This window comes from Rhinolophus sinicus, chromosome 14 (assembly GCF_057876585.1).
Source record: "Rhinolophus sinicus isolate RSI-liver-muscle chromosome 14, RSI-T2T, whole genome shotgun sequence".
Taxonomy (NCBI): Eukaryota; Metazoa; Chordata; class Mammalia; order Chiroptera; family Rhinolophidae; genus Rhinolophus; species Rhinolophus sinicus.
The window spans coordinates 28,947,635-28,973,997 of record NC_142514.1 but is presented as its reverse complement, the minus strand read 5'-3'; positions in this window follow the sequence as shown (position 1 = coordinate 28,973,997).

The following is a 26,363-nucleotide window of genomic DNA, read 5'->3' as shown; positions in this document are numbered from 1 at the left end:
AGTCCCGCATGGCTGGAGCTCTGAGTAAGGGAAGGAGGCCTGAGGTTCGGCAGGAAGGTCACAAGGCCCAGATGATGCAGGGCCTCAGCTAAGGCATTTATCTGATCTTTATCCTGAAAGTACCAGGCAGCCACTGCAGGATTTTCAGCAAAGGAACAGCATGTGTATCTGGTAAATGTCACTGGCTGCAGTCCGAGGAAAGAGTTGGGAGGGAGCTAGTGAGCATGGGACCTGCCAGTCCTGTACCAGTCCAGGTGATGGTGGCAATGGACCAGCATAATGCTGGCGGGCAAAGGAGTGTGTGAGGACAGAATCTCCTGGGGCAGGGTCGGGGCAGGGAGACAGGCTGAGGAAGAGGTTGAAGGAGAGAAAGGAGTAAAGGAAGCCCCCTCCAGGATTCTGGTTTGTGCAATAGGGGGGTGAGGTAGCCACTAAGATGGGAGCACCTTGGGGAGGGGATGCTTTTAAGAGACTGCAGCTCAGAGGGGCTGGAGATCCAGAGGTGAGGAGGGTAGTGAGACACAACTCGGACTGAGTAGTAGGTGCAGGCATGAGGACCTTACTGTGACCTGCACCTTCTCTGTAGCTACTTTAATACAGCAGGTATCATTAGTCCCATTTTCCAGAAGAGGAAACTGAGGCTCAGACATGAAAACAGTTTGCCCAGAGTTCCATGGTGAGGACACGGCAGAACAATGATTGGAACCAGATCTGCCTTCCCTGACTGTTCCCTACTTCAAGCTGCCTTCAGGACACCTGCGTGACTTGAGCCTGGCCCAGGAGAAAAAGCATGGCCACTCCCATAGGCAGATGGCGCTACAGGGAGCTTGTTAGCATCTGAGGGGTACTTGGTGGAAACCACCCCTGCAGAGAAGAGAAGGGAGGCAGCCAGGAGGTGAGCAGGGGCTCCCCCCACTGCTTGCTGCTCGGAGTCAAGGCCACCAACCTCATGACCCTCTGTGCATTGCACAAATGGGTACTGACACCTACTTTGTGCTAAGCCCTTGGCTGGGCCCTTCCCATCCAAGAAGAGGTTCCACTGCCTCCATTTTATAGTTAATGAAAAAGAGACCCAGAGAGAGAACAGTCACAAGATGAGTTACTGGCAGGGTACAGAAAGTACTCAGGATGCCCTAGCCAAGAGCTGGAGGGGTTCAGTGAACAGGTGGTGGAGGAGGCCAGGGAGAGGCCCTAGGCTTAGGGGCCATTTCTACCCCTCTTTCTATCCCCCATCACCCCTTTGTGGGCTCTGGACCTCTGGGTGCAGGCCCGAAGGGAGGGTGAGTAAGGAGAGGAGGCGGGTCAGCTAGGAAGCTTCTGGAGCCTTTGGGGCCACATGAGTATCCACATCAGCATCTCTTCACTCTTCCACCCGCCCCTAGAGCCCAGGGCAGCTTCCTGTGCCCCGGTTGCGGAAGGAAGGAGGCTGACAGAAACCTCTCACCCCCACCAGGGCTGTCTACTCAGTTCTCCTTCTGTACACTTTATTGGGGGCACTCCAGCTAGTGCTGCACCCTCTGGTCCCTTAGTTCAGAAGAGACCTGGACAACAGGCCTGAGACCAAGCAGTGGCAGTGACATCAGGTCGGAGAGAACGGGAATCCTGTGGTCCACGGAAGGGCAATTGCTGGGCCCAGCCTGGAGAAGCAAAGTCGAGGAGAAGGCCAACCTTGCCCTGAGAATCCTTGGATTTGAGGGTGCAGGGGGAATGCCTCGCTGTGCCAACATGGCTGCTGCCCTCCAAGGGATGGCAGCGAGAGGGCTTGACTTGGAGGGCCGAGCTGGTGCTGGGGGCAGGGACAAAGCAGAAATAGTTCCGTCCAGCAGGGGGCGCTGGCGCAACAGAAAGCCAGCCAGGTAGCCAGCGGGGAGCCTGCCCCCACCCCAATTCCACAAATTGGGTCTGGAGGTTACCAAAGCAGGAACATGATGCTGGAGCAGGGAAGAAAAGGCACCCACTCATCAAACCTGATTGTGGAGGCACAATCTGGCACAAGGGACCCAGTATGGTGTCGTGAATAAGAGCACAGACTTCAACAACCACAGGACAGACCTGAGTTGGAATCCTGGTTGTTGCTCTCTGTGTGACCCTGGGCAAGTCCTTTCTCCTCTGATCTTCAGATTACACCTCTGAAAAAAATGAAGATGCTCGCAGCTCTTTCCCCATGGGACTGCTGTGAGGCATCAATGAAGAAGGAAGGAAAGGTGTGGCACCTGGCATGCAGTAAGTGCTCTAACTAACCCTATGAGGTTGGTATTGGTGCACAGTTACAGCAAAAGAAAGGCTCAGAGAGGTTAAGTGACTTGCCCAATATCACACAATATAAATCCTCAAACTCCAAAGCCTATGCCCTTTCCTAGAGCACATACTATTTCAGAGCAGACTGATTGTTCCTTCTCTATAATGGGCCCATCTGGGACCAAAGGAGTCCTCTGGAAAACAGGTCACACGAAGTTGTCAGTGGTGAGGGACCTTTCTGGGGGTCCTGACCCCCACCATGGGAAGCCTAATGTCTGGCTCTGCTGCAGACTGGATGTCCGTGGACAAGTCTCTTGTACCAAGCCTTGGTTCCCCCTCCTTAAAATGGGGGTAGAACATAAGGCATCCTCTGCCCCTCTTTACTTCTTACTTCTACCTGCTCCATCCCAGAGACCCACCCCCAGGCTTCCCTCTCCAGGAACCCCCAAGATAAGCCCCCACAAGTGGGGCAGGATGCTTCTGTGCTGAAGGGTGCTCCGACTTCTCAGAAGCATGGTCTGTGTCTGGGGCTGGGGGTGCAGAAGCCCACCTGAGATGCCCTCTTAATGCACTGGGTTCTCCCTGAGGACTTCCTGCTGGCCCTTGAAGCAGCCATTCTGCTGAAGAGGCTCCACATCTGGGAGCACAAGAGGCCCAGGAGCAGAGTCTGGGGAGGCAGGAGCAAGACTGGGGGCTGCCCTGGCCTGCTCTGGGTTCCTGCCTTGGTCTCTGGCACTTCTGGGTTCTCCTAGTTATAGGATGTTGTAAGCCTAGCCTGACTCGGAAGGGGCGCCCAGGTCTGGGCTGCCCAGATTATAATTAAACTCCCTGGTCAAGCCATCAGATAAACTGCATTGCCTTCACATGAATGTGGACATCAGCCAGCTACAATGCCGCGCCCACAGCCCACCTTCCCCAGTCTGCACAGATCCTGCAGGGGAAACGGACTTCTATTAAAAAGGATTCTGCTCAGTGGAGAGGACGAGTGTGGAGAGAACTGCCAAGATACCCCACGGCCAAACCTGAGGTGAGACAACAAGAGCTATGGAAAGAGGTTCTGGCAAGCCTAGTACATTTCACCAAGATGTACAGTGTTCCTCAGAGAAGGGCAGCATTAAGGAATTAAACATCTCTGCCTGGCAGGATCTGACAGGGAGGAAACCTGCACCGTCACCAGACTGGTACACTTGGTTCTCGTCTACATCCAGAAGCAGTTTTAGTTTCATAAAATGAAGGTTGGGCTCGCTCTCCTTCTCTCTCTCTCTCTCTCTCTCTCTCTCTCTCTCTCTCTCTCTCTCTCTCCCTCTCTCTCTCTCTCTTCCCCTACCCACTATAAAAGTAATACTCGTTAAATAAATTGGAAAAATACAACAAAAGAGCCAAACCACGCAGCCCTGTCTCACCACAGGCGCTCTCAGCATTCTGGGGAATTCCTTTTGTCCTTGACTTCCCCACACTTTAGGACACACGCTGCGTCTCGGCGGTACACTTAAGACTCGGTGAGCATCTCCCTTTTGCTCTGAGTCCCTTCTCTGCTCAGACGCAGCTCCTTGGTTTACAGTCTTAAGGTTGTTTCTGTTTTCTGCTGTTCTAAACAAAGCTGCAAGGAATACCTGTGTGCCAGCAGCTGTTCCCAAATTCTGAAATGTCTCCTTAGGACTGATTTACAGAAGCAGGTGGCAGGTCAGACAGCAGAAGCATGTTCAAGGTTCTCCACCCAATGACACCACCACCACTACCACCACCCCTTTGAAGAGTGATTCTTTGCACCTGTGAGAACTGGCGACCATGCCCCTCAACCTGAGAGCACTCCACATTCTTTGTCCCCCAAATGATCAGAGGATTTCTAGCGGAGACTTTCCCTTCTGCTCAAGGCCCACAAGTGGCCCTGGAAAGAGGACTGGGGCTCCTGAGGAGACAGAGGTTCGTGTCTGCCTCGTCTATGAAGAAGCAGCATAAGGGCTGGAGATTTCTCATTGGGGCTCACAGTCAGACACGGGGGTGTCGTGCTGTCACTGACTAGCTGTGTGATTTTGGGTCAATTACTTAACCTCTCTGAGCCTCTTTCCTCATCTGGAGAGTGGTGATGATAATGGCACTTAATTTCCTTGGGTGGGTGTAATCCTTAAATGAAACAATGCATAAGGCCCTCGGCCCAGTGTTGGCTACCGCACAGTAAGCGGCTGACACATAGGAACCATGGGGACGGCTACCCTAGCTGCACATCTCTCTGGGTCCCAAAGCCTTCCTCTGACTTCTCCAAATCTTCCTTTCTTTAGGGGTAAATGGGCCTGAGAATGATTCCTGCCTCCCAGAGTTATCAGGAAACAAATGAGCCTACCAAGACCAGAAACAATACCTTGTAAACTGCAGTGGGCTTTGTGGTCATTTGCTATCTACGTTGCTGCTATCCTCACGTCAGGGAACTTAGTACCCTCGGATTGGGCCTCAGGGGAAGCCCTGGGTGCTGCAGCCTCTTCCTCTGGGAAGCCAAAAGCTGTCTCTGGCTCTACAGAACAAGCTGTCTTTAACTTCCACAGAACCCACCCAGTTCCAAACTCTAGGACCCCAGGGTTGCACAGCACGGAGAGCCAGTCCTGGGTTTATCTTTCTCAACTGTGTGTCCTTGAACACCAGCCTCTCCTATCTGTAAAGTGGGGGCTCTGATCCTGCCTCACAGGGTTGTTAGGAAGAGCAAGTGAACTCATCAAGCACATGGTAGGTGCTTATTACGTGTACATTTCCTTTCCCCTGCAGATAGGAGCTGTGGAATGGGGGAGATTCTGTATTTACGGGGGGAGAAAGATTTGAGAGAAAGAGCCTCAATTCTGGGGAAAACAGAATCAGGCTTGAGCTTTCTAGCCCTGCCTACTTCCATCTCAGAGGCTCCTGGGAAAGGACCGGTCACGACCCAGGATTGGACCCAGAGCCTTCACATGACCCTAGAGGCTCGGTATAGCACTGTGGTGATAGGGACAAGGCCACTGTCATTAAGGCATCTGTGTACCAGGCCCCATTAGAGCCTCCAGAATGAAAGACCAAGTCCCTGCTCCCCTGGGCCCTGCTTTGCAGTGGTGGGTAGACATAAAGGCCACAAAGTAAGGACTGAGATGAGACAAGGGAGTGCGAAGTGATGAAAATAATCAGGAGGCCTTGACAGAGCAACAGGAGGGCAGCTGAGTTCCACTGAAGCGATGACGTGTGTGTGGGGATCTGACTGATGAGAGGGATGGGGACACAGGGGACAGGCCGTACAAAGGTGCAGAGCAGGGAATTGAGGGTGATGCATTCGAGGAATAGCAAAGAAGCCACTGGGCAGGGCTACGGTGATCCGGGCAGGATGCAGGAGCCAGATTTCCGTCCTCAGCCCAGAGCGCAGCGCAGTGGGGGGTTTCAGTCACTGGGTGTCATAGGGAAAGAGAGCAGGTCTGTTCTATGTGGCTCATGAGGGCAGAGATGGGCCCTCGGGAAGCAGCTCCTGAGAGGTGGCTTCCACCTCACCATAAGGCTGGACTTCTGGACAGACAGAGCCATCTGAAAATGGAAATGGATTCTTCATAAGGGAGTGAGCTCTGCATAGCTGGTGGCATGCAAGCAGGTGGGTGACAGAGGGCTTGAATGAGTGCTCTGGGTTGCATTGGGCTGTCGGCAGTTACTCGGTGGACAGTGGACAGTCCTGGATGCCTCTGTGACCAGCCCTGTGCTGGGGTGGCTGAAATGGGTCTGCCATGGGCACTGCTGCTATGGAGGTCATTCCCATGGGGAATGTGCATGAACAGGGTGGAGAGGGCTCTGGGTCACCCGGGGGCAGAGAAAGTGGGGGGTCAGCAGAGGAGGGAGGGAGAGGAGGCAGGGAGAACTGGGGGGAGGGGGAGGGAATAAGGGAGGCTAGAGGGAAAGGAAGGCTTCCTGGTGGAAGGGATGCAAGGGCTGGGCTCAGGAGGATGGATTTTGCCACTAGGATATGGAGGGAAAGGTATCCAGGCAGAAAGGAGGGCATGAACCAAGGTCCTAGAGCAGCACTGCCCAAAAGAACTTTCTGTGATGATGAAAACTTCTCAGTGTGCACTGTCCTAGTCAATAGCCAGCAGACAGCCATGGTTATTGAACACTTGAAATGTGGCCAATGTGAGTGAGAAATGGAAGTTTTCATTTTATTTTAATTACATTTAAATTGCCACATGTGGCTAGTGGTTCCCACAGGCCTAGAGGCAGGAACAGGTGGCCATGCCAGGCTTGGGCGTGCAGTGAGCGGAGTAGGGGAGGGGTCATGGGGAGCTGGCCCAGCTCACCTTAGACTTGTTCCTGAAGGCAGCGGGGGTCGCTGAGGGCTTTGCTTGGGTTCAAAGACCCTTCTGGGGCAAGGAGGCGGGTGCTGCGAGGGACTGAAGCTAGAAGCAGGGAGACAGGGGTGACAGACTGTGGACAGCAAGGATGCATCTGGGGGGCAGAGATTGGGAGGGAGGCGTGAATGTGTTAGCCCAGGACACAGACCCAGGAGGGGGACGTGGCTGGAAGTCAGATTCTATGCAGTAGACCCAGTCCTTGGGGAGGAAGGTGTGTGGGATGATGGGTGGGGGAGTCCAGTGGAGGAGAAGTCATAGGTCTTCGCAGTTAAATGATCCTGGGTAAGTCACTGAACCTGAGTTTCAGTTGTCCCATCTGTTAAATGGGGCATTAAACTTGGCAAATGAGAGGCCATCTCTGAAGGTTGTGGAATTGTTTCCTGGGGTGTTGGGGCAGGTACACATGTATGTGTGCATGTGTGTGTATTGTGTGGGATGGAGTGTGAGACACATAGGGGGCGGCAGGGGGGGCTAGACAAAGACGGATGGAGGCTGGCATCTGTCTACCCCACCATCCCCGGGGTTGCCTCCTGTACAGAGTAAGAGCTTCCTAAATGCAGCTCAGAGCAGGGCCAGGAGCACTTGAGGGTCAGAAGTCCTGGGTTTGGGTCCCAGGTCTGCTACTGTGGGAGAAAGGAAAAGAAAGGATATATGTTGAGCACCTACTGTGTGCTTGAGGGGCCGTGTCCCATGGGCAAGTGTCCCTTCGCCTCTCTGAGCATGAGCTTCCTCACTGGGAGGAGGCAGAGGTGACCTACATCCAGTGAGCTCCCACTGTGTGCTTTATCTGTAGTATCATCCTGCATTTTCCCGGGGGTGGTGGCTGTACAATTATTGCTCACATTTGACAAATGAGAAATGCTCAGTGAGGCGGTCACTTGCCCAAGGTCACACAGTTGCTAAGTGGCCACAGGTTCCTCCTCCCCAGGCCGCCTTGGCACGTCTGCAATCATGGGGAGCATTTCCGGTACTGCACCCATGCGGCCTGGTGGGACCAGGGTGAGGGCTGGTCTGGTCTGTGAGGGTCCAGAGACAGCACTGGCCATGGGTGCACTGAGGGTCCGGGGGGCAGGCGGACCCCGCTGTCTGCCAGCTGGCCAGCGCCTGGGTAAAGGCACATCCTGGGATGAGAGAGCTCCCAGGGGCAGCGAAGTGCCTCTCCACCCCTTTCCTGCCCCCTTCCCTGCTGCCCAGGAACAGGCAGGTTCAGGTTCAGGGGTCTTTCTGTGCGTGCACTGTGCTCTCCTGGTGTGGTGTGTGTGTGTACAAGACTGACAGTTATATACAGAGTGCGTACCCTGTGTGGATGTGTAAGTGGCTGTGGGCACGTGTGTGAGTGTGGGTGGCATGTGTGCACGATTGTAAGGCCATATGCACTTGGGAATGCTCAGGGGTGTTGGGGGGCTGTGTGATCGGTGTGGGCAGTTGCCTCTGGGGGGTAGGGTGTGAAGGTGGGGTGAGCTTATGGAAGAGGAGGCTGCTGTGCACACGTGGGTGGTACTTATATATGGGAGTGGGCACCTTCCTAGAGCCCCAAGGAGCCCACTCCCTGACACTCCCCTTGGTCATGGCTGGGGGAGTGTCAGAAGCTGGAGACCAGGTGGCAAGAGCTCTGCCATCACAGCAGCCGCCTCCCCCACAAGGAGCCAGACTGGCTGAGAGCACATGGCCTTGGCCCGCTTCTGCCTCCAGACCGCTGCCCCTCCCCATCTCACCAGATTCCAGGAGAGGCCCTGGGGGTGTGGCCAGGTGAGTTCTCCCACCTCAGGTAAGGTCCAAGCAGGCAGGCCTGCCAGGAGGCATGAAACACCGGGGAGCAATCCACGAGGAGGCGCTATTCATCGGCACCTCCTCCTGGCCTGGCAGCTACTGTATTTGAACCCTTGTAACAACCTTCCAAGGTGGGTGTCATTGTCTCCCCTACTTTACAGAAGAGGAATCTGAGGCCCAGAGAAGCGACAGAAGCCATTCTTTCAAGCTGGTGCTGGCCCTTGATCCCCGCCTGCAACATGAGGTGTGGCACACAGACCCCCACCATGACATCTGCTGTGCGCCAGCTTATGGGGCAGTGTGTCCCCTCCCCCTCCCATGTGAGTCTGCACCTAACAGGCTCCTTGCTAACAGGAACAAGATTCCAGGTACAGGGCCCTGTCGGAGTGGAGCTGGCTGTGGCAAGCAAGGGCTCAGCACCGTTACTGCTGTTTCAGATTTCCAGGAATGTTGGAAAGCCAATTCAGCCATCCCCCAGAGCAGAGAGCTGGGGTGGCCCCGGAGGGGCCTGGGGTCCCCACTGTGAAGTCTCAGCTTTGACCTTGTACGTAGGGCCACCACTCACCCCTTCCTGCCCAGGAGGGCTGTGGAGTGAGCTCTAGGACACGAGGACAGCAGGCCCTGCCTGGAGTGAGCAGGTGTCCTGTCCAGCTTAGCCCTGAGAGGGAGGCCTGGGCTCACTGGCATTTCCGGAGCTGCTGGGCACCAGGCTGGGGGCCGGGGACTGGCACTGATCACAGCCCACAGCCAATTGCTCATTAATCCACCCTCCACAGCTACTCCAAAATAACATATTAGCCTGGAATTGCTGCTGGCAACTTGCCAGGGTCGGGCCTCGGAGGAGGGGCCCACAGAGCCTCCTGACAAGCAGCAGGGAGGGACCCTGATAGGAGAACAAGAATCCCCACCCCCCAGGAATTCACCCCTTCCTTATAATGGGCAACTGCCCCCCCACCTAGGCTCTGCCAGGTCAGAGCTACCTAACCCCACTGGACAAATGAGGAAACTGAGGCTCAGAGGGGGCCAGTATGGCCCGGCAAATCAGATGGGATCTCCTCTGCAGTGCTATGAGAGAGGGACACTTAGAAAGTGGGGTGTTGCCAGCTGGGGGCAGTGAGAACTCAGTCCTCTGAAAAGCTGGCGAGGGTCTCCCGGGGGGAGAAATTGAGGTGCCAGCAACTTACCACCTAGCCAGAAAAACCCCAGGAGGGACTTTAGGGCACAGGAAGGGACCTGCATCAAATGTGAGAAGGAGTAAGCAAGCGGCACGAGGTCTAGTGGAAGGGGGGCATCTATCCACTCCAGGAGGCTCTGGCCTTGCCCTTCAAGGAGTTTGGCCAAGCCAAGTCTCTGACAGGATGGTGTCCAAGACCCCTGTCTCCCCACAGCCCCCAGGGATGCTGGAAACCCAGGTCTGGAGGTGATCAGGGGCTGTAGTGATCAGGGAAGGGCACAGCCTGAGGCAGGACCCTTTCTGACTCTCCTCCGTCAATGCCAGGCTGGGCGCTGGCCCAGGCACACTTGGGGAGGACGGGTGTGTGTGCGCGTGCATCAGCTCAGAGAGGGACACGGGACACCCAGTGAGCAAGAGCTCTGCCCCATGTGTCAGGTCCAAGGCTGAACTCCCTGCCTCCTCCATCTGCTCCTTTCTCCCACCTCAGAAAATGCCCTCATTAACCACCCAAGTTCCCAAGCCAGACATTTGCTGCCTCCCTCCTGCTCACCTCCAACATCCAATCTACCACCCAGTCCTTCTCAGGCCGTCTCCCAAACTCTCAGAATCCATCCATCTCTCAACTCCCCCATCCCACCTGAATCCAGACCCCCATCATTGCCTCTCTGGATGGCTGCCAAGTCATTGTCACAAGCTTCGCTGTTCTACACACTCCTTCCACCAGCACACACACACACACACACACACACACACACACACACACACAGCACCCTCTTTGTCATCTGCGGCCCAGATGGGTTAAGAGTCAGAAAGAAGCCCCAAAGTTGGTCCATCTTCACTCAGAAGTTTCATCCACACCCCCTTGCCACAACCCAACTCAGCCTAGGAAGAAAGGATAGGATTCCTTTTCTAAGGATCGGGTGTGGTGTGCATTCCGCACAATCACACAGCACCTGAGCCTAAGACACTCCGGCTGCAGGGTCAGCCTAGGAGGCCGCGGAGGCCCACTGGGCAGAGCGGCCGAAAGTGGGAGGTGGAGTTGTAGACAGCCAGCTGGCGAGTGCGTGAGGCTGGCAGTGCTGCCAAACACCCACTTACACCAGCCGTTAGTTTCCAGGGCCTGCGCACCAGCTAGCGGGCATGCTGGGCCCAGGCTGCCCTGGGGTGTCTTGCCAGGAAGAGGAAGCTTCTGGGAGGGTGGCCTGAACTGGGAGGGCGGGGACGGGAGGGGCAGGACCCATCCCTACCTCTAATCCCACCCCACCCCCAAGGTGAGGGCGCCAGGCTGGAGGCCAGGACCACCCTCAACTCACAGCGTGGCCTGGGACAAGTTGAAGCGCTTTCATGGCCTCAGGTGCCTCTTCTGAACAGTCGAGGGGGGGGGTCCCACGGCTCCCTCCACGCTGACCACCCAGCGTTGGGGATTCTGATCCTCGCGAGGAGCGGTGTGTGGAGGGATGTGGCCACAAGAGGGCGCCCGAGCTTCACCCCGCAGGGAGCCAAGGCGATGAAGCCGCCAGGTGGGGATCAGACCTGAAAGTGGACGCCTGAGCTGGAGCTGAGTCTTGGGGGATGGGGTGCAGACACCTGTGTCCTGCCCCAGGCAAGGCCTTGAGCCACCCTTAAGCAATTTTCATCCGAGGGCAACACGACTTCGACTGGATAAGCAAATGAATAAATTCATTGATGCATTATTATTATTATTATTATTGTCATATTATTAGGTATTTCACAGGTGAGAATAGCTCAGAGTGGCTCAGTGATTAGCCTACGAGGTCACACAGCTAGTAAGCGTGGAGCAGGTAATCCCCCCTGGTTCTGGCTGCTGGCCTAGCTTTGGAGAAAGAGCTGGAACCAACCCGTGGAGGTTACCAGCACCCAAGCCCTCAGCGCAGGGACAAACCCTAGTCCTGGTGCATCCAGGAGCCCCACTGCCACCGAAACCAGACCCTTCTCTGGGCAGCACCAACTAATATTAGGTTGGTGCAAAACTAACTGTGGTTTAAAAGGTTAAAAATAAATGCAAAAACCGCAATTACTTTTGCACCGACCTAATAAGAAGGCTCTGCTGTGAGCACACCTGTGAGGTATCATTATCCTCTAACTTACAGATGAAGGAGGAAGCACGGGAGGCTAAGAACTTGCCAGAGGCCACATAGCTCTTAGTTCCAGTACTTTGGCCCCAGAACCACATTCCCTTCACGGTTGCTATGTGTCTGAGGAGCTTCTGGTCACCTCCTTCCCCCTTCACCCAACACCATGTCCCACCCGTGCAGTTGGGGCAGAGGTAGGCTGACAGTGGGCCTGGCCTGCAGATCTCACACTGGGGGGAAAGGGACAAGGTGTATGGGAGTCTTTGGGGCAGGGAATGGCTACGCTCGGGAGGGTCCCCCAACCAGTCAAGGGGTCAGGGTATTCTTCTGAGTCTTAAAGGAAAGGGCAGAGGAGAAGGAAGGAGGCTTGACATCCCAGGTAAGGGAACCCACATTGCAGCCAGTCTCACCCGCTCCAGGAGTCATGTCAGGGGGCTGGGCCTCATTAAGAACAAATGGACACTCATGAAGGGTGTTCTGTAGAGGAGAGGGTTAGAGGATCTGGGGTAGGTCCTGCAGAGGCACTGGGCTGGGCTACCCTCCCCATTGGCACAATGGCTACACACTGGCCCTTGCTGGCTCCCATTCTGGGCCCCCGGGGAGCTCCTGAGTTGGGAGAAGCTGGCCCCATGTGGACAGGAGTAGGCTTCCAGTGGGGCTGAGTCCAGGCTGGTTCTCCCAACAGCTGCCAGCACCCAGCCGTCCTGAAGTCATGGTGGGGTCATCGGGGGGTCATCATTGGATCATGATGGGGTCAGGGGTGATCCTGGAGCCAGCTCTCCAGCCCTTTGTCTCAGGATGGGCCCCTGGATGCCTGCAAGGGGTGCGTGGGTGTGAGAGATGGATGTTACAGCAGTGCTACCCTCCTGGCACACTGAACCTAGAGTCTTGAGCCACTGACCCAGTTCCTGGGGACCAGAACTTTGAGCCTGAGCAGAGCCCGAAGCTAGAGGGGGCGAGGGCACCAGCCAGGATCCAGGCTGCCCTCTGCATTGCCAGCCTGGAGCCAAGCCCGGTACCTGTACCTGTGCCCCAGGGCATCTCGAAGACCTGACTGCCACCCCCCTGAGAGCTTCTGCCCGTAATGGAGGCAGTGAAAGTCCCAATGTTCCCCCATACACCTGGCCTGCCCAAGGCAACTCATGGGGTTCAGGGTCAAAGCAGCCACCTCCCTCCACCAGCAGCCAGGGGAGTAGAGTGAGGAAGGGACGTAGAGGCTGTGGAGGAGGCATGCTGCAGTGCCTGTGCCAGTAGTGGGGGAAACGTGCCCGTGGCGGGGGGCGGGGGGGAAGTGCTCCTAAGACCCTCAGATCTGAATCCTCACGGCACCATTGGCTCTCTCACCCACTGTTAAGACTCAGACCCCACACCCAAATCCTGCCTTTACCCCAGGAGCTCCCAGCAACCAAATGACCCAGCCAACCCCTGCCGCTTGGTTCTGGGGTCCCTTATCACCAACTCTCTCCCTCCTCTGAATTCTTCCAGCCATTCTACCCTGGACATTGTCCTCACCCCGATATTTCCTCCCACCCAGAACTGGCCTCTCTGTCCACCGCCCTCCATCCTCCCCCCCTCCCGCCCCTGCCAGCTTCTCTCCCCTGACCCCTGCAGTCTGACCTCACCTTACCCCCTTTTCCTTCTCCTGGGTTCCCTCCCTGTCCAGCCTGGATCCCAAGGGGCCTTTAGTCTTGAGCATTCACCCTGGCTTTCAAAAGTCTCCCACCCCATTCTCCAAAGACCCAGCGTGGGACAGACCAGTGGCCTCCTCCTCAGAGCCGTGTCCCTGAGCGCTGGGCTCCACCCTCCCTGCCTTGTCTCTCCTCCCTTCTTCAGCTTCTCCTCCCCCTCCAGCAGCAAACATGCCCTCCTCTTGTTAACAATTTTTAAAACCCCTCCTTTAGACCCACATGTGGCTCCAGCGGGGCCCCATTTCTTCTCCCCTTCCTAATGGTATTTCTTGAAGCCTTACCTGTATGCCCAATCTCCGCCTCCTCAGCCCACTGCAGTTTACCCTATAGTCCACCCAAACTGTTCTTGCTGAGTCACTCGTGACATCGTTGCTACATCCAGCAAGTGTCTTTCAGTTCTTACCCCAACCTAGTGGCAGCCAGCCTGCTGGCCACTCTCTTCCACCCTGCACCCTTCTCAGCAACATGAGCCCAAATCCTGGTGGGTTTCTTCTGGCTGCTCTTCTCGGCCCTGACAGCCACTGACACCCACCCCCCCCACCCACCCCCACACACACACCGTACATTTCTGCGAAGGACAAGGCTCTTAGCCCTGCTCATGAGACTGCACTCTTCCCAGACACCACTGCTCCCAAACTCACCATCACCAGGCTCCGTGCCCAGAGGTCCAGTTCTCTCCTGAATGTCAGTCGACCCCTCTCATATACTCATTTAATCCCAACACAACAATGTCATGGAGGTAGGTACTATTATTATCCCCAATTTCCAGATGGGGTACTGAGGCACAGAGAGGTTAACTGAGTTGCTCAGGGTCGAACAGCAGAGAAGCCTCTAAACCAGACTGTCCCTCCCGGATATCCCACAAGAACCTCAAACTCACTAAAACCTAAACGGGCTCATTAGCTCCATCCTCAGCCCCTTATTCCTGGCCAAGATGGCCTTTGGATCAGACAGTAACGGCTGGATCTTGGGCAATTTTACTTAATGCCCGTGAAGTGCTTAGCACAGAGCTCAGCGCACATTAAGTAGCCAATAAAGGCCAGCTGCTTTTGTCACCATAGCCCTCTCTGCACCTCGGCTGCCTCATCTCTGAGATGGGGTTGTTGGGGAACAACCAGGCCCAGGGCCTGGCCACACAGGGGAGTGCTGCGGCCCTGCCACTCACTCAGCACGCTGGCCTTTTTGCACTTAATCAATCAGAGTAGCATCGATTTATAACCCTACGTGTTTGGCATAGATGCACTATTTTTCAAGAGCCAAAATAAAACTCCAAGAAGCTGTAAAAACACAGGAGTTTAGAAGATTCCCTGCAGGGTCAATTAGGGTGAATTAGAACCTACAGATGTGAATCTCCCCCACCACAGAACAGCCACTTGGGTGGGTGCACTTCAGAATGCTAATGAAGTTGCCCACTGAGTGGGGAGAGCCAGTCCGCCTGCCGAGTGGGGTGAGGAGTGACAGGACCTCCGCCACCCTGCACTGTGTGATTTGGGGCGAACCCCAGCCCCGCTGTGAGCTGTGATCGCTTCACCTGGGGATGAGGTTACTATGCTTGTTCAGGAGAGGTAAGTTCAGGGTGGGGACTTAAAATGATGTGTGCAGCCCTTTTCATCCCTTGTGCATAGATCTTGGGATTTGTAATAGTGGTTGCAGGAAAAAAACATCACCAATTTAAAGTTAGATTCACCAATATTTGCTGTGTGTGTCACCATAAGGCAGAGTCATTCTCTACCTCAACTGAAGCAACCCAAGAGTCCTTCTTGTTTTGGGCAAGGAAGCGTGTGGGAGGCTGGATGCCGTCCTGGGTTCTGTCCCTTTTATTAGATTGGTACAAAAGTAATTGCGGTTTAAAAGGTTAAAAACAATTGCAAAAACCACAATTACTTTCGCACCAACCTAATACCAGCTAATCACCACCACCCCTAGAGATGATTATCCCTTTCTGTTTACAGGTGAGGAGACTGAGGCCTGATTCCCAAACCCAGGAGCTTAATTTCTGTACATGAATGGGACCCAGGCCCCAGCCTGGCCCGCCTCCCTGCTTGGTGAGGTCACAACCCTGCCCATGGCCCTGCCCTGCCCTGCCCCCCCCATGTCCTCCTGCTTAGCAAAGAACACAGATCTTGGAGGCCCAAAGCACAACTCTGCACTTACAGCTAGGCAATGGGGAACAAGCCTGGACCCTCTCTCTGAGCCTCAGTTTCCTTATCTATAAAATGGGAATGATAGTAGTAGATGCCTCTGGCAGTTAAGATAAGGTGCGTAAAACACATGCACAGTGCCCAGCACAGGGTAAGTGCTCAACCAACATTAGACGATTTAAAGATCCTCGCTGTCTATTCATGAGATAGGATTGTTACCCAATTTTGCAGTTAAGTAAACCGAGATTCAGAGAGGTTTTGCAACTTGTCCAGGGTCACAGAGCTTGAGAGCTGTAAAGGTAAGGAGAAGAGTGTGTGGGGAGCAAGAACTGGGCCTCAAACTAGACCCACTTGTCTCCTAAGAGAGCAGGCTGGAAGGGGACTTGGCTGTGTCAGAGAATCTCAGGTCAGGGGAAGGAATTGGGAGGGTTAGAGAAGGGAAGGAAGAGAGGAAAGGGGAGGGAAGGTGCAGAGGTGAGGCCAGGTGCAGGCAACTGCCTTTGGCAGAGGGCCTGGGCCAATAGGGGTCAGTGGGGAAGGTGACTGGACTCGTGGTGGGTGCCCTCACTCTTGCTCTGTTCTCTGGTGACCTGTGACCTTGACTCCTCAGCCTACACAATTTGCAAACTAATGAGGTCCTGTGGACAGGGATTTGGGGATGGCACTCCCATATGACAGTGCAGGGCAGAGCCTCCTACTGCTAGGGCTAGAGCCAGGATTCTGCCCCCTGACCCTGTGGCTGCAAGTGCCTCCCAGGGACTCCATTCTGGGCTGCAGGGCCAGGAGGTGGGCGTGAGCCCTAAGCAGCCAACAGTTCAACATGGCCTCTAACCAACCCCTGAGAGCTGGAGCACCTGCAGGGTAGGTGGGGCCCACCCACATATGCCAGGCCCCACCCATTTCTCCCTGAGGCCCCTGACAGCTGGGAATTCCTGCAGCATGACCAAGTAGCCTCACAGAGCTGGGAACCTGGCCCAGCAACCCAGACATTCTGCTTACAGCTCTAGCTGTGAGCTGGCTGTGAGGCCAGGGCAAGTGACCTCCCTCTCTGGGACTCGACCTCTCCAGGTCAAAGGAGCGGTGAGCCACATTTGAAAGGACTTTGCCAACCCAGAGAATCTCAGGATCTGGAAGCACAGCAGCAAAGGGTTGGAAAGAACCTCTGGCTATGATTTCCTGATACTGTTCTGCAGCCTGACAAAGTCAGGGTTACCTGGGAAACCTGGGAAAATGGAGATCTGGGAGCTCCCTTCCACCACCAACAGATCAGGAGATGGGGGACCTGGGCATTTGTAAATTTAACAAATATCCTAGATCCATGCCCTCAGTAGGCTTCCTGCTGCCTCCGGCTTCTGGTGGGGAGAGTTCCAAAGATAAGCTGCCCAGGGATCCCTGAGTCTCCCTAAACTTTTGAGGCTTCATGCCCTGGGTCTCCTCAGACAACCCCTGCCCAGAGCTGGTTTCTTGCACCCACTCCCATCAGCAAGTCCTCCATAGAATTCTCCCCCAGCTTCACTCTGTCCAGGTCGCCTCCATCCAGGAGAGGCCACAGCTCCAGGCCCTTCCGATCTCTCCCACCCAGGGCGGGAGCCTGCTTTTGGTTTTCTTTTCCTCCCCAAATTTGCAGAAAGTGCCCTGATTTTAAATGAGCCGCTCGATGCTCTTCTCCCTATGTGTGCTCCGAGTAACTACCACCCTGTTAAGCTCTAGAACATTTCCCTCACCCCAGAGAGCTCTCAGGAAAGACCCACAACGCCTATGTCTCCCTCCCCTCACTCTGCTGCCCTCTATTAGCACAGATGAGATGTGAGAGGTCTCTTTCTAAGGTGATCTTTTGTGCCCATCAGGCTGGACTGCAAGCTCCATGAGGACGGCAGCTGGGCTGTCCTGTACCCTGGCAGTACCTGGCACAGAGCAGGTGCTTGGGATTAACAAGATGGCTGGAGGTGGCACCCCTAACTCCGTGATAAGGCCCAGGCTCCTTGGCCCAGCACTTGGGGCCTCCTTCAAGGTCTACCACCCCTCCTAGCCCTCCCCCGACCCCATCAAGCCTTACCTGCAGGACACCCTGCCACATGGGATCTCAGGCACAGACACACCCACTTGCCCCCACCACGCCCATATCCACATATCCACGCTTAGACACCTCTTTCCTGCCAGCCCCCACCCCTCAGTGCTGTTGCCTCCTGGAATTGCAAATGCACAGGATACCAGGACCTGCCACTTTCTCTGCAGTGCCCCCAGCCCCTACCCATGGTGGCTTCACTCACCCTGGAAGGTTGTACTGTCCCTTCTCCATATCCCAACACTGCCTTAGCCAGCGCGGTGACCTGGAGCCTCCACACTGGGCTAAGCATGGAGGGTCAGCTCTCCCACATACTCACATACTCACACATGTGACCTTGGGATGGTCACTCTCCCTCTCTGGGCCTGTTTCAACATCTGTAAAATGGCACAGCTCCTAGGTGGGTTCTGTGGGCTCCTTTGGCTGTGATGTTTCCTGTAGGGCACGGCCCACAGCAAGTGTAAACAAATATTATTTGGGCAGCTAGCCCCCAAAGAACGAGTCATCACTGATGGTGTCACTGTAGGCATTGCTTCAGAATTCCGAGTGTGGTGGTCAAGTCAGACTGCTTGGGTTTGAAACCTTGGGTCTCAACTTTCTCTTCTGTAAGGTGGAGATGATAGCAGGGCAGGATGAGTATAAAATGAGATAGTGCATAGAAACAGTTGGAAGAGTGCCTGGTACATACAAAGTGCTCAGCAGAGAACAGGGAGGCCCTGGAGCCCATGCCAGAGACCAGAGGGTGGAGCAAAGTGTGGCAGCAGTGTCTACCTGGTGCCACCAGAGGGCACTGTGATGCAGCCAAAGCCGCCCAGGTGCGCAAAAGCCTCCCTGATTCATCTTGCAAAACAAGACCACTTCTGAGAGGAGGATGTGCTAGCCAGAGGCCTGCCAGCTGGGAGGGTGAGGGTGGAGGCCTGGACAGCTGTGCAGCTCTTTCTCCAGGAGATGCCCACACCTCCGTGACTTGATATTCTGTCATAGTCTGTGACCAACAGCTGTCCGGAGGGCACCTAGATCTTCCCACTAGGGCCATTAGACCCATCTAACAGATGGGGACACTGAGGTCCCAGAGAGGGAGAGGTCAGCTCCAGGTCACGAAGTGAATTCTGGCCTCCCTGCTCAGACTGACCTCCCGGCACATCTCACTAAACATTTATTGTGTGACCCCAAACCCCCAACCAAGGCTGGGAACCAACACTCATGCCCACCTCCAATGCTCCTTGGCGAGGGGGAGAGAGTACAGGGAAGGAAGCACATCAATGGTGGGGATACCTCAAGGATGCAGGGGGTGGAGAGAGTGCTGGTAGGACACAGAGCGAGATGGAGAGACAGATATGAAGGGAAATGGGGGGTGGGAGACTGGAAAAGGGAGAGATGGAAGAAACATTTGAGAGAAACATAAGAGAAATGAATGGGATAGAAAGAGAGAGATAGAGACAGAAATGAGGGAGAATTGAGGGAGGGAGGGAGGAAAAAAGGGAGTGAAAGAGGGAGGGAAGAAGAGAGGGAGGGAGGGAAGGAGGGAAGACAGCTCCCAGAAGGCAGAGAGAGTGGAACAGGAAAAGAGAGATGGAGAGAAAGTAGGGAGACAGAGAGATAGGAGACAGACGCAGAGAGGGAGAGCTTGGTGGCAGAGAAGCAGAGAGCCCATCCTCCCCCAGGGCACCCTAAAGCAGCTTCACCCTGGGTTAAAGCAAAAGGGAGCCCCCATTCACCCTTCCTGGTGCTCAGCTGGAACTTTTGCCCTGGCCCTTTGTCCCATCCTCCACCCAGCAGGGTTTGCCAGCCAGACACCCCCTCTTGGGGGTAGTGGTTGAGCCAGGCTCTCTGGGGCACCGAAGGCAGACAGGCAGGGTCCCTGGGGGCATGTTGCTAGGAGATAAGGCCCAGGGCCCCAGCTTATCTCCTGAGCCTCTCCCAGGGTGGGGCTCAACACTCATCTGGGGGCTTACCGGGGCCTGGGTACCCCCCAGATCCCACCCGACCCAGCCCTGCAGGCCTCTGCCCAATATCCTAAGGACCCCTGTGCAGCATGGAGTTGGTGAAGGCAGAGGGAATTCACACTCAGTGAGCACCAGCTGTCCGCCAGGCCTCCCCAACTCCTGTCCCAGGCCATGGCACCTGGGGTACTCGTGACAAACACTGAACTCCCAGGCTTGCGTTCAGGCTGCAGAGAGGCAAGTTCAAATTTCAGCCTGCCTTTTACCTGCTGTGTGCTCTTGGGCGAGTCCCTTTCCTCTGAGTCTCAGTACTTCAACTTTAAACAAGGATAATAACAGTATCCATTTCATAGTGTCTGCCTGAGGAAGAAGAGCCATAATGAGGGCACAGAGCAGGGCATGGCAGGCAAGCTTCAAGGTCTGTCCTGGCGCCTGAGGGGCTGTTGCAGGAAGCGCCTCCTGTACCTCCCCAGGGGCCCTGCCCTGACCACCACCCCCAACCTGCTAAGCAGGCCCAAGTGTGATTCACAGCAGCTTCTGGGAAAGTGCTGCCCTGACCCCGCCACCGCCACCCCCACCCCCTCTCCTGCACTCAGAAACACCATTAGGCACAAGCCCAGGGCACTGGGGAGGCCACGCCCACATCCCTGAGTGTTGCCTTGGGGCCTCAGGTAAGAGCAACTTACCTTCCAAGCCCTGTTCTAAGCACCTTAGCAAACCCACTGAACCCTCACAAGGGCCCACATGCAGGTACAACCATCATCCTCATTTACAGATGAAGAGGAGAGGCACAGCTGTGCCTTTGGCCAGGTTCCTGCAACCAGGTGTGTAGGAGCTTACCTTACCCAGGCAGGAAGCTTCCAGAGCCCGAGTCTGTAAAACCAGATACTCCCCACAGGGAGGAAGCATGAAGGCCAAGGGCCAAGGCTCCTCAGGGTCCTGGTGTGGGCAAGGCTGGTGAGGAAGCCCTGGAGGCAGCACGGAAGGGCCAGGGAGGCCAAGCTCGGCTGGGCCTCCAAGCTCTGATTTATCTACCCCGCCTTCGGGCTGGATGCTCACCTCAGCCATAAATCCCTGACTGCTGGGCTGGCCAGACCCTGGCAGGCTGTAGGGGGCAGGGGCCAGCTCAGGGAGCTTCAAAGCATGCCACCCCTAGGAGATCCTTCCCCAGCCTACCCTGGGGCTGCCTCTTTGGGGAGATTTAAGAACCACAAGGACACACACACAGACACACAATTCCCCCCCCCACACACACACACACACACACACACACACACACACACACACACGGCTAAAGCCTGGCATCACCAGGATATTCTAGGGCTTGAAGACCTGTGACCAAGCCCAGGGGGTGGGGAGCCCAAAGCCCTTTACCTCAGCCTGCTCCCTGCTGTGTTACCTTCTCATTGTCTCAGGCCTCAGCAGAGCCAGCTGAGGCTTTGTGCGTTGGGGGGCTGCTGTTGGCAGCTATGCCAGGACTACTCCAGGCTCCATGCCTTTCAAGCCAGGCCACGGCTTTGTGGAGACAAGTACCTGAGGTCAAGGCCATCCCTCTCCCACCCTGCCCCTAGGAGCCCTGTAAGCCCCTTGACCTTTCACTTAAAAATGTAGTGAGATAAAATAGGCCAGTATCTTGCCAGCACCCAGGAGCAGCCCCTGCACGGATGCCAGCTCCCTTCCATTCCCCTCCATCCCGTGTGAGCACTAGGCACCGAGTCCAGCTGCTCCGGAGCCCTGGGTTCTTTTCCAGGCACTGAGATGGGTCCAAGGAGCTGCAAGGAGCGAGAACCAGAGAGGACCTTGGGTGGGATGGGGGTGGGAGTGGTGCCACCTGGAAGGGAAAACACATACCAGCCACGTGTCTGGGCAGTTCCCTGTGTAGTGTGCCATGTCTCTTTCTACCAGCATCACAATCCTCCTTCCCCCTGCCGTGTGGTCCTTTGGGGGTTCTTGGATTCACCTCCCATTACTTTGTCTCCCTGGCCCCGATATAGGTGTATCCTCCCCAATGTGTTCAATTTCTGGCTCAGGCCCTTTATAGCTATGCGACATTGTGCAAGTCATAGGGCTGTGTGTGTGACTGACGTAAGGCTGAAGGAACATCTGAGGTACAATTCTGGCCGGGAGACCTGTGAGGCTTTGGGTCTCAGACTACGTGTGGGAGAATATGGAAGGGAGTGACCAGGCCAATTGGGGGTGGGAGGATGTGAGTGTGATATGTGCACATGTGTGCTCGTATATGTGTATCTGTGTGCACATGTGTGCTATGGGCTTGTGCCATGTGCATTGCGTATGTGTATATGTGTGTGCGTGCACATGTGTGCAATGCATGCACTTGTGTGTGCTGTGTGCGTGTGCTGGCGTGTATTTGCATGTATGTGTGTACGTGCTCATGTGCATACCGTGTGTGCTTTGTGTACATGTGTGTTTGTGTGTGACATGTATACTGCATGTGTGTGCACGAAAGTGTGGAAGGTGCCACAGGTGGGTCTCCTGGCTCCTCTGAGCCCCTCTGCCCTCTGATTTCTTACCTCCTCTTTCCATCCCTCTTCCTCAGCCTTTGCCACTCTGCTTCCTTCCTACCCTGAGGGCCCAGTGGCAGGGTATCCAGACAGCCCTGCAGGAGGCAGTGGTGAGTCAGAGCTGATCACACGGTAGCGGACCCTCTAATCCTCTTAGCGCCCACTTAACCCCCAGCCTTCTGATGGCAGCAGTGCACCACAGCAGAAGACTAATGGGCTCTTAAACCAGCCCATAAGGCACAATGAACCCCAAATCCTCACTGGGGTTGAGTGGGACACCTCTGAATCGATAAGTCCCTTTCCTATCCATGATCCCTTTTGATCCTAACATTCTCCTGTGAGGTGGGGATTCTAATTGCACATGTGACAGTAAAGGTCACTGAGGCCTTGAGAGGGAGAAGGGCTTTCCTGAGGTCACACCACAGGTCAGTGGCACAACTCACTTAGCTTAGGCTCCTCCCACACCTGAGGCCACAGGGAAGTGCACTGGGATGCTCCCTGGGGGAGATTCTTGGGGGTCTCCTCCCTACCAGAGCTCTGCTTACCTCCTGGATTCCCAAACCCCATGGTGGTCCCCTCCCCTTGACTCCTGCCTCTCCCCACCAGCTGGAGTTTCCTGGCAGCAGCCTTCTGGCAGATCTACTTTGCCTCTGTCCTTCACAGCTCTGCCTCTCTGCCCCGCTGAGGCTTCCTCTCTGTAAACTGGGGGTAATAAGTGGGCCTGCCTCCCAGGGTTATTGTGAAGAGAAAGGGCTTAGAACAGGGCCCAGCGTTCTGTGAGAACTATGGAAGCATTGGCTATCGTTGCAATCACTTTCTGCCTCTGCCTGGGGAAGTCCTCCTCCAGAGGAGTCTTCCCCGTCTCCTGGTCACCACTAACGGTTCTATCTTATCTTCTCTCTCATGAGTCCCAGAGACCAAGAGCCCTGATCACTCCCCATCTCTTTGTCCTCACGATCCTCTCAGTCTCAGCTTCCACGTCCACTAAATGGGACCACTCCTCTCCACCTGTCTAGGCTGTGGAGCACCTGAACTCACAGGTGAGCACAGCTTCTCCCGGGGCCTGCCCTTGACAGGTGGGTGCTCCCCATATGGCCGCTGCGCTTTCCTTCCCCCCGGGGGCTGGGGAGACTGTTGGTCCCTCTGCTACAATTGCCTCCACCCCAACTCTGGCAGCCAAGCTCTCTCACTGGCATGAACTGGCACCTCACCCAGGAGGGGAGAGCAGCTGCAGAGATGGTGGGAGAATTCCTCCCGCTGCTGGATTTGTAAAACAATTGATTAAAAACAATGTAATTAATTATTCCTTGATGAAATAGTGGAAATTACCCAAGAAAATGAAGATTTCAGCAGCAGAACGTTAAATCCCTCTAATTATGTCATTTCTGGAAAAGGGGGAGGGATTTAAAAAGGATAGAAATGGTGGGACTGAGGAAGGAAAAGAAGTGTAAAAATAGATGGGGTGACCCTGGGACTCTATGCAGGGTGAACAGGGGGAGGATAGATGGGGCCACCACCCTGGGCCTTGATCGTACTGTTCAAAAGGAAAGTCTGAGGTAACAGAGCTCGCTGCGGGGGGGACAGAAGCCGCCTGGCAGCCCAGACACTGGGATACGTGCCTTGGGTGCATTAGCTCACTGTCCTCACACTGAATGCCCGTACCTTGTGCTCTTCTTACAAATGAGCGGACCAGGCTCTGAGCGATCATGTGACTTGTCCAAGGATGTACAACTACTAATGAATAGAGACAGGATTTGAACTCAGGTTTGACTCCAGAACCTGTACTTTTTCAGCTCCACCTGCTGGAGTCTGCAGCAGCAGGCACTACAGATGCCCTTGGCAGAAGCTGCTCTGACCGCCAGCTCCCCGAGGGTCTCAGTGGCCCACTGAATCTCACGGCTGGGTGTGTGGGGATGAGCAGCTGCCAAGTGTTGACATCTCTGCCAATCTGAATTGGGTCTGAGGTCCTCTGGGAAGGAAGCTTTCTAACTCTCCATTCTCTCTGATCCGTCTGAATGTGCTTTTGCAGGCCAGGGATGCATAGCAAGTGGGATCTGCCATGAGCCTGACTTGGCCGTCTCTCCCTGGGGACCCCAGGTGCTCTGCTGAGCCCAGGATGAAGGAGCTGATGGTCTCGATTCTAAGCTGGCTTTGCTAGGGATTGCTGTTAGGCCTTGGGCCGGTTCCTTTGCGTCTCCCAACCTCATTTTCTCTACCTGTAACAGGGGATTTGGGAGCAATGGATATATTGGTTCATTTGAGGAGACTGAACCCAACGCTAGCTCCAATGGTGAACTCAGTTCCAAGGAGCCAATATTGGCTCTAGAGTGGGCAAAGGGAGGAGAGGGATGGGGGAATCCCAGAGTTAGCAGAGGAGGGACGAGGGGCTCCTGCCAGGAGGGAGCAGAGGCAGTGGGTGCAGGGGGACAACAACCCAGCATCTCTCCCAATGTCAGCTGAGTCGAGGGAGGGAATGGAAGGTGGGGTGGAAGCAAGGAAGTAGAAGGGTCTGTAATGGAGTTAGATCACCACCCTCCTTTGGACACCAATCAAAGGGCACCAGTTTTCTGAAATGGCTGGGCCTAGTGGGGCCTAAGGCAAAAGATGCTTGATTCTTTCTCAGTTCTGCTGAGATCCTTTTTCAGAGCTTGCTGTGTGTTTCCCTGCTCCTCGACCATATCTGGGGCATATCCCATAATTTTTCTGGACACTCTCGGGTATGATCAGTCTCATTTTTATAAGTTAAAATTTGCAATCTAATCTAGCATCAAAACTGCAATTTCTCATTCAATCTAAAGATTCTCATTTTCCCTCTCTAGCTCACGCTGACTCGGGCTACGAAACCGGCAATAGGGGTGGGAGGCTTGTTCCTCTGGGAAGGTTGGGGCTCACAGGTCAGCTATGCAGAGGATTTCCTGTGGGGATTGCAGTCCCCCTCACTGGGATCCTCCCACCAGTATTTCCCTGACATGGCAATGATATCTGCAGCTGATATCTAATGAATGATCCACTAGACTCCAGGAGGTCACCTCGCCTTGGCAGGTAGACCATCTGTGCCGTGTGCCTTGCCATGGATACTCTGACCCACAGAAGAACTGGGCTCACCAGAATCTCCCCCACCACCATAGACAGTTGCAAGTCGACACTCCCTTCTCAAGTCTTTTTAAGCCAAGGTCACGCCTTAGCCACTGTGCCTACCAAATTCTAAGGGACACATGTCAGCTTTTCCAGATGTTTCTCCTGAAGCACCACCCCTTCACCCAATTAAGGTAGGGGGCACACTCCACCTCTCCAAAGGAATCCTCATTGCCTATCTCCCCCCACCCCACCCTCCTCATTCTTACCTCCCTTTACGTAGCCTGGAAGTAGGTACCAAGGGTCACAGAACCCGGTTGGGATCGCCACTCTTGCAAGGACTGAGAGATCTACATCTCAATTTGGAATGTGGGGCGTCTTGGCACCAATTACCCTCAGAGCGTTCCAATGTCCCATTTGGACATCCTGTTAGGAAAGCCCTTGCTCCTCTGGCTAGTCTGACTCCTTTGGCCACATCTCCATCCCTGTCACCTAGCCCAGCCCCAGCCCAGCCCTCTCCCTATGACAGGACACAGTCGCCTCGTGTCCACTGTTGAGCAGCGCCTTTGCTCCAGCCATCCTGCAGGGCCTTGGACTGTGGCCCCGAGTGGGCGGGGTGCAGAGCCAGGCCCCAAACCCAGGCCTGACTCACAGGCCAGTGCTCATTCCACCAGCCAGCTCAGCCTCTGGCCATCATCTCTCTGATAGAGATCAGCTGACTGATGGAGGGGCTGGGCCATGGAGGAATCCCTTCCCCTCTGCAACAATGGTTCCTGCAAGAGCAAGGTTGGGAGTCAGGTGGCCCTGGGTTTGAATCCTGAAACTCCCACTTTCCATCGGGCTGGTTTGAGGCAAGTTGCCTCACATTTCTGAACCTCAGTTTCCCCTCTGTAAAATGGGTATGCTAATACTGAACCTATAGGGTTGCTAGGAAGGGCGATTGAGATGGGGTCTTCATCAGGTGTTGGCACAAAGTGGGTTAGTTCCCGTAGGACCGCTTCCTTGAAATCGTGACACGGGGGTCCTACTCCCAGCCCAGAGACCGTTTTCTGGATGAACCGTGTCTTGAACACCCCATTTGTGTCAAGGAGAAAAAAGCGGTGGTGTGGTTAGGGAGACAGTAATGGTCTCAGCGGCTAAGGAGGGGGCCCTGGAGAGGCTTTAGAACTTGGGGGTGGTGGGGGCATAGCCCAGATGGGAAGGGCTGTTCTTCCCACCCATCTGCTTCTGGACCCCTCCTACCAGGGATGGAACTCTAGCCCCTCCCCCAGCTCCCAGCACAGATGGCAGGAAGGAAATGCCAAAGCA